This window comes from Schistocerca serialis, chromosome 6 (assembly GCF_023864345.2).
Source record: "Schistocerca serialis cubense isolate TAMUIC-IGC-003099 chromosome 6, iqSchSeri2.2, whole genome shotgun sequence".
NCBI lineage: Eukaryota > Metazoa > Arthropoda > Insecta > Orthoptera > Acrididae > Schistocerca > Schistocerca serialis.
Window position 1 is genome coordinate 622,267,075 of NC_064643.1, and position 6,949 is coordinate 622,274,023.

The 6,949-nt window shown below is 42.7% G+C and overlaps 1 protein-coding gene across 2 annotated transcripts in view; it reads right to left on the reverse strand.

Annotated features, from left to right (window-relative positions):
- Positions 1-6,949, reverse strand: part of LOC126483710 (E3 ubiquitin-protein ligase MIB1-like) — a 469,781-nt gene that overhangs the window by 462,252 nt on the left and 580 nt on the right. The window contains exon 1 of one of the 2 annotated variants that reach the window (XM_050106804.1): positions 6,771-6,891. The exons of the other annotated variant lie outside the window; for it this stretch is intronic. The gene's annotated coding sequence lies outside the window, so the exon portion shown is untranslated. Of the gene's footprint in view, positions 1-6,770; positions 6,892-6,949 lie in introns of those variants that run through there. 2 annotated transcript variants of the gene reach the window in all.

Below are 6,949 nucleotides of genomic sequence, written 5' to 3' on the forward strand. Positions count from 1 at the left end.
CCATTAGCAGCACCGCTGTGCCTCTCCGAAGCACTGGGAGAACAGGTCACCGCCATACTCGCCGTCGACGGTCATCTGAGGCAGTGCAGAACCGCGATTCATCGCTGACTACAATGTGACGTCTTTCATCAGCAGTCTGTGCTTCTCGGTCGCGCCACCGACACAAACGCAGCCGTTTGAGTTGTGCTGTTACGGCAGCCGTAGCCGGCTGGTGCTAGTCTCCGACTAATGGTATAGGATGGCGCAGAATGTTGCAAGGTGTCCATTACTGGTTGCCGAACTGCAGGCGCACATATGAAAGAGTTACGATGTGCTTGGTGCACATCTACATAAATGATCTTTTGGATAGGGTGGATAGCAATGTGCGGCTGTTTGCTGATGGCGCTGTGGTGTACGGGAAGGTATCGTCGTTGAGTGACTGTAGGAGGATACAAGATGACTTGGACACGATTTGTGGTTGGTGTAACGAATGGCAGCTAACTCCAAATATAGATAAATGTAAATTAATGCAGATGAATAGGAAAAAGAATCCCGTAATGTTTGAATACTCCATTAGTAGTGTAGCGCTTGACACAGTCACGTCGATTAAATATTTGGGCATAACATTGCAGAGCGATATGAAGTGGGGTAAGCATGTAATGGCAGTTGTGGGGAAGGCGGATAGACGTCTTCGGTTCATTGGTAGAATTTTGGGAAGATGTGGTTCATCTGTAAAGGAGACCGCTTATAAAACACTAATACGACCTATTCTTGAGTACTGCTCGAGCGTTTGGGATCCCTATCAGGTCGGATTGAGGGAGGACATAGAAGCAATTCAGAGGCGGGCTGCTAGATTTGTTACTGGTAGGTTTGATCATATCACGCGAGTGTTACGGAAATGCTTCAGGAACTCGGGTGGGAGTCTCTAGAGGAAAGGAGCCGTTCTTTTCGTGAATCGCTAGAGAAAAATTTAGAGAACCAGCATTTGAGGCTGACTGCAGTACAATTTTACTGCCGCCAACTTACATTTCGCGGAAAGACCACAAAGATAAGAGAGATTAAGGCTCGTACAGAGGCATATAGGCAGTCATTTTTCCCTCGTTATGTTTGGGAGTGGAACAGGGAGAGAAGATGCTAGTTGTGGTACGAGGTACCCTCCGCCACGCACCGTATAGTGGATTGCGGAGTATGTCTGTAGATGTAGATCCTCTCTTGTAGTGGTGAGAATATGAGTCTGCCTGCCCTCACGTTCCCATGCAGTCAAATATTGGGCCACTGTCACATCCGAAAGCCCCACGAATCTGGAAATTGCACGATTCAAACAGTCGGCCGCATGGAGGCGCACAATGATTCTCCTTTCGAACTCTGTCAGGTGCTGATAACGCTGTCTCACGTGAGTACCTGGCATCTACGTGTCCTTCACAGTGATCACTCAACAGTTGATGCTGTTCAAGTCCGACATACATCCTATCGGACCTGGTATTAACACTAAACACGAGCAACACTATTGCACTCTGGTAACCGTTGAACATACCACAGAGAACTGCAAGTCTAATAATTGGTGTATCAATCGATTCTGTGTACAAAGTTATATTGACAGCCGACTCTGTCGTCTGGGTGCTTCATTTCCTTCTCAGGAGGCGTATATAAAAAAAGCTTCGCACACATTTCTAGTTTTGTTCAGAAGGATCACGTTCCTGGATTTCACTGGCGAATGCTAACATCGTTTTTTTTTTTTGTTTTTTCATTTTTTTCTTTTTTTTCTGTACAGACACAGTGGACTGCTTTTTTCAAACCAGCCTATCCTAAGTAGTACTCTAACCCAGATCTCCTGCCGACGAGCCGGCCGGAGTGGCCGAGCGGTTCTAAGCGCTACAGTCTGGAACCGCGCGACCACTAAGATCGCAGGTTCCAATCCTGCCTCGGGCATGGATGTGTGTGATGTCCTTAGGTTAGTAGGGTTTAAGTAGTTCTAAGTTCTAAGGGACTGATGACCTCAGCAGTTAAGTTCCATAGTGCTCAGAGCCATTTGAACCATTTTGAATCCTGCCGATGAAAAGTTTAACTTACCTTCCTCCTTCGGCCTTCGTACAATGTACTTCAACAAAATACGACAATGGGAAATATGAAAACACACAGAAGAACAACGCAAGCCATAAAAAAACTCTGCAGCAAGGGCTGAAGTCGTTTATTACCACTGACAAAACGGCTAAATGGTGTCGCATCACGACTCGGTAAACCGCCAATTAAAATTTCACAAAAATGTTTCTTTTTGAACTTCCAGTTTGTAAATGAAAAGCGTGAATTCATTTACGTTAATCTGCAATACAACAGCAGAAAATGTTAACTGTTTGAAGAATGAAGTATTTCCATTGGTGTAACAGTGGAAGACACACGCTCTTGGAGAAAACACAACGCAGCACAGAACCCTTACAGTGACTCCGCTTGGTATAGGAAGTAGTACAGGCACACCCAAAAATACAGCAGCAGCGAAAATTAATGGTGAGACAGCGTTTCTATGTCGTTTTGGTGCTTTGTTTTAGCCACGTATCAAATCAGTCCTAAAGGGGACGGCACCCGAGACTTCGACGCACGAGATTCCCCACTCTCAATGCGCTGTGAAGCACTGATCTGTTTATGACCGACAGCAAAAATTTTAATACACCAGCTACAGAAGGAGTAGATGCAACGGAACTTAAAGAAATTAATATTGCAACACTAGCACCATGAACTACAGATGAGAATTGTTAATTAAAAAGGATGACATATACAAGAATGCATGGTGAATATTAATTAGAATGTCAGTGTTTGGAGTTGAGGTCAGTTTCAAAAGCTTTAGCTCAGCATCTCACTAAGTTCTTAGCCCGTATAACATCAGTTTGAGAAATGGTATTACCACTAATAACAGAAGCACAGCAAGTAATAACGGAGATAATGCGAAAATAGCCGCATGTTTTAAAATACGTCAACAAGATTACAGCCAACTTATTAAATTCTTTCGCGTTACGCGGAGTAAATTGTTACGGTTGTCATACCGAGATTGCCATTTCACACTTTGTAGCGCAATAATTTGTGGTATACTTAGAAATATCTAAAGAAATCCGAAAGAATTACCTGTCAGAAACACCGAAAAGTAGGGCAGTTGATAAGCTAAGAAGTGCTCTTAGGCGTTAAGTGCTTCACACAATCAATGTGGAGTTAATTAGATTCTTGCCTTGCGCTGCGATAGTTGGATAACATGTTGTTGATGAGATCTGCCTTTGCAACACACAACCGAAGGGGTCGTCAGAAGAAAATGTGGTGCCTCTTTTTAGTGAGGTTTAGACATATCACGTTATTACTTCTGTTTTCAAATGCACCGCCGATGGTAACAAGTGGTTCCATGTATACCGTTGAAAAGTGCTGTGTACAATATTAATTGTTTCGTATTATTGTATTTATGTTCTTGTCTATAGATTTAATAAAACATATAACATACAGTACAACAAAATACTCTCTTGTGGGTTAGGACTTTCTTCGGCCGACCCCTTCAGTCATGTTTATTATTTTCTTCGACATACTATTTTCAATGATTGACTATACGAATTTTCCTTCCGGACACGGTTACCATGAGAGAAATACAGACACAGGCTCACAGTAGGCGAAAATTATCACTTTGCATGAAATTTAAACTTGAACAAAAAGCGAAACTTACAAAGTATGTAAAAGTGTTTAACAACCTTTAACAATATAGGGCGATTCTATAAAAGAGTTTACAAGATTATTTACATACAAAATTTTACTAAGGTAGTAGAGGTATCACCTAGTAGCAAATTACTGCATATTTCATTCCATACATTCATTTTCACTCCAACCGAAAGGAACCGTTGATCATTTGCTAACAACCACGTGAGTAAATATTGTCTCATTTTCCTCAATTCGACGTAACATGTCTGCGAGAAATCCGTTACGTGCCTCCTTATCTGCGTCTGAAGGCGTAAAACAACGTCAGTCTGTATGGCTTCAGGCGCAATCCTTTTTCGTCACACTCTCCAGACAGGTGACCGAGCAACTCCAAGCTCTCGCGACGCACAATGCGTTGATTTCCTGGGACTGCCATCAGAATTCTCACTTTCACTCTCACTTGCTAGAAGACAGCCTCAGGAACTCGTGAGCGACCTGCAGATTTGTTACGACGAATGCCACAACCAGTCTGAACGAAATTCCGATCCCACTTTTGCTATAAGATTGCACCTTAACCATACGATTTTCCATTTTCTGTCGTTCGGCGGAATTCGGTACTAAAACAATAAGTGAATGAAAGTTGAAGTATTTTGATACGAGATGGCACCTTAACCACATGTGTGACTTGTCTCAAAAAAATTGTCTATGTAAGGGACGATGTGAAGTACTTTTAGATTCATTCCGTAAGTATTGCTGTAATAAAAATCGCACGTGAAAACTAGTGCAAATAACGGTAATAGTTTCAGAAATGTTGATGAAACCAACACATCCTAATGTAAACGAGGGATTGGCGTGAGACAAGGAACCAGAACAGCGCGTATGGTAACGAAGAAACAAGTGTTTGTAGCTTCATGACCACTGTCAGAATTAATAACTTATTTAATCAAGACACGTAGAATTTTCAAAATATTCCGCTGAGATTTTTACAGTCTTCCCCTAACTACAATAATTTACTGACAACTGTGCTTAGTGCACCAGTAAAATCTGATGGTTGAGATCATGTCACCAGGTAGTCTACTTACTTTTCTGATTCCATTACTTTTATGTCTTCAGCATCAATTGGGACGTTTGACGTATATGTCATCAGGTACACAGAGAACTCAGGCGACTACTGAGTAAGACGGTAGACGTTGGATGCGCGTTAAGCGAGTAGGCGAACATTGCACGAACCGTGATCCGAGCTCCTCTCCTGGACTCGCAAGGGAAGACTACATCCAAAGGCTCACCCTTTTTGTTTGCTCATTTTTCACGCAGTTGATGTTAAATATAAGAAATACTCCAGTACGATGCCCTTCGCAAGCGTTTCGAAGAAGTCGAGAGTCAAAGAGATTGTTGAATACTACATGAGGGGGCCAACCGTCGAGCAGACTAAGTAGTCTGCCCCCTGCCGCGTTCGAGTCACACGAATTCTTTTTATTATTATTATTATTGTTGCTCATCTGCCAGCAAATTCGTTTTATTGCTAATATTCGCGTGCATTCTGAAAGGAATAATAATAATAATCACTGCAGCATATTCGTGGCGCGGTATAATTAAGATATAATAAGGAATCGTCTCGAAATGATCGTTTACTGAAAGCTGCATTCATGCCTGTACCGTACCAGATCTAATCAGAACCCACTTCACCTCGCCCAGTCAGGGCTCCCTTCATATCCACTCGTCTCCACCCACATCCTACGGATTCGTCCGGAATGGATCCCTCGTCACTTTCTCGCATGCCTCCTCCAAACATCCGAGGCCGCACAAACACCCTCTTATGCGCTATCGCAACTGCTTTGTTCCCATAACATCCTTCTTCCTGGCTGTCAAGGACCACCCTTCATTTCACTCAAGTTTGTCTCAATGTCAATCAGTCAGCACACCGGCTACTTACTTTTTAAATTATGCAAATGACTCTCCGTCTTTTATTTTTTGTGAAACATTCATTTGCCATTTCAGAATAAAAACAGTCTTCGTTGCGAAATTATTTAATGTCAATGACGCGTTTCACCCTTTTGGGGCATCATCAGATTGTTTAAAAGTAGCTAGATAAAAAAAGCATCCGTCATAAAGCTATATAAAATGGAAAATCGACGCAAAAGTAACTGGATATGTAATTGCCATTTCATCTATGTCAATCTTTTATTTAATGAACAAATCCGCCTTTTACGTATTTTAAATTATGCAACTGAATGAATGTCCTTTTACTATATCGAACATTCATTTTATAATACATTTAAACTTTTATTCTCATGTGGCTGAAGAGTGGCGGCTTGTATCTGCTGACAGCCCACATTCCGCCCATAACGTGAGAGGTGAATGAAACGACATCAAATTGAAAAAAATCACACCTGTATCGCAGAGAAGTCAGAATGGGCATAACTGCTTTAAATAATGTACACGATACGTTTGTCAGTGTAACGATGATTGTAAGATTCAGTAAATGTTCATTTCATCGCGATTTCTTATTATAGCTCTATTACACATCAGCAGAAATATGACACAGTACTATTATTATTGTTATTATTATTATTCTCTAAATCCACATGATGTGTCGTAGCAATACAAGTGTTATTCTCAAGAATGTAAAAGTTTCCCTTGTCCCACTACTGCATCTTTCGTCGACGGTGAAATTTTACAAGTAATACTTGCTATACAGGGTGTCTGACTTACCTTCACCACGTCAACTAACATTTTGTTTGAATGCTTGTGTGAATGCATTGTTCAAGTGGACGAGTTACGTTATCACACTGTGTACGGCAGTACAGGAAAGTCGAAGACAATTCGTCACGTTTATGTGAATGGCATCTTTTTGACTAAGTCTGGAGAAGAGGATATGAATTATCAATTACACTATACAGGGTGCTATTTAAAAAAGGCGTAGTGCTATTCGTATCGTAATAACGAACCAACTTAAAAGTGAGGTCGCCATGCTGGTTGATGTGCCCCCGGCATCTTAACGACATTTGCTCGACACTTTTTTTTTCTATTACGCTTCTGGACAAATTTTATTTCGGGACACATTACACAGGAAGGTCTATAGAGCATCCGACACAGTCAATACTTGCGCAGCCACTAGAATCGCGTGCCTGCGGTGACGTCAGTCCAGCTGCCAGAGGTTGCCTGCCGCGCGGTGCGGCAGTCGTAGGTTCGAGACCCGGCGAGAGGGCGGCGGTGGCGGCGGCGGCGCGGCCGGCGGATGCGTGCGCCGCGGGCGGGGGCGGCGGCGTCGGCTGCGGAGCGCGCGGCAGAGGGCGCGCGGGTCGGC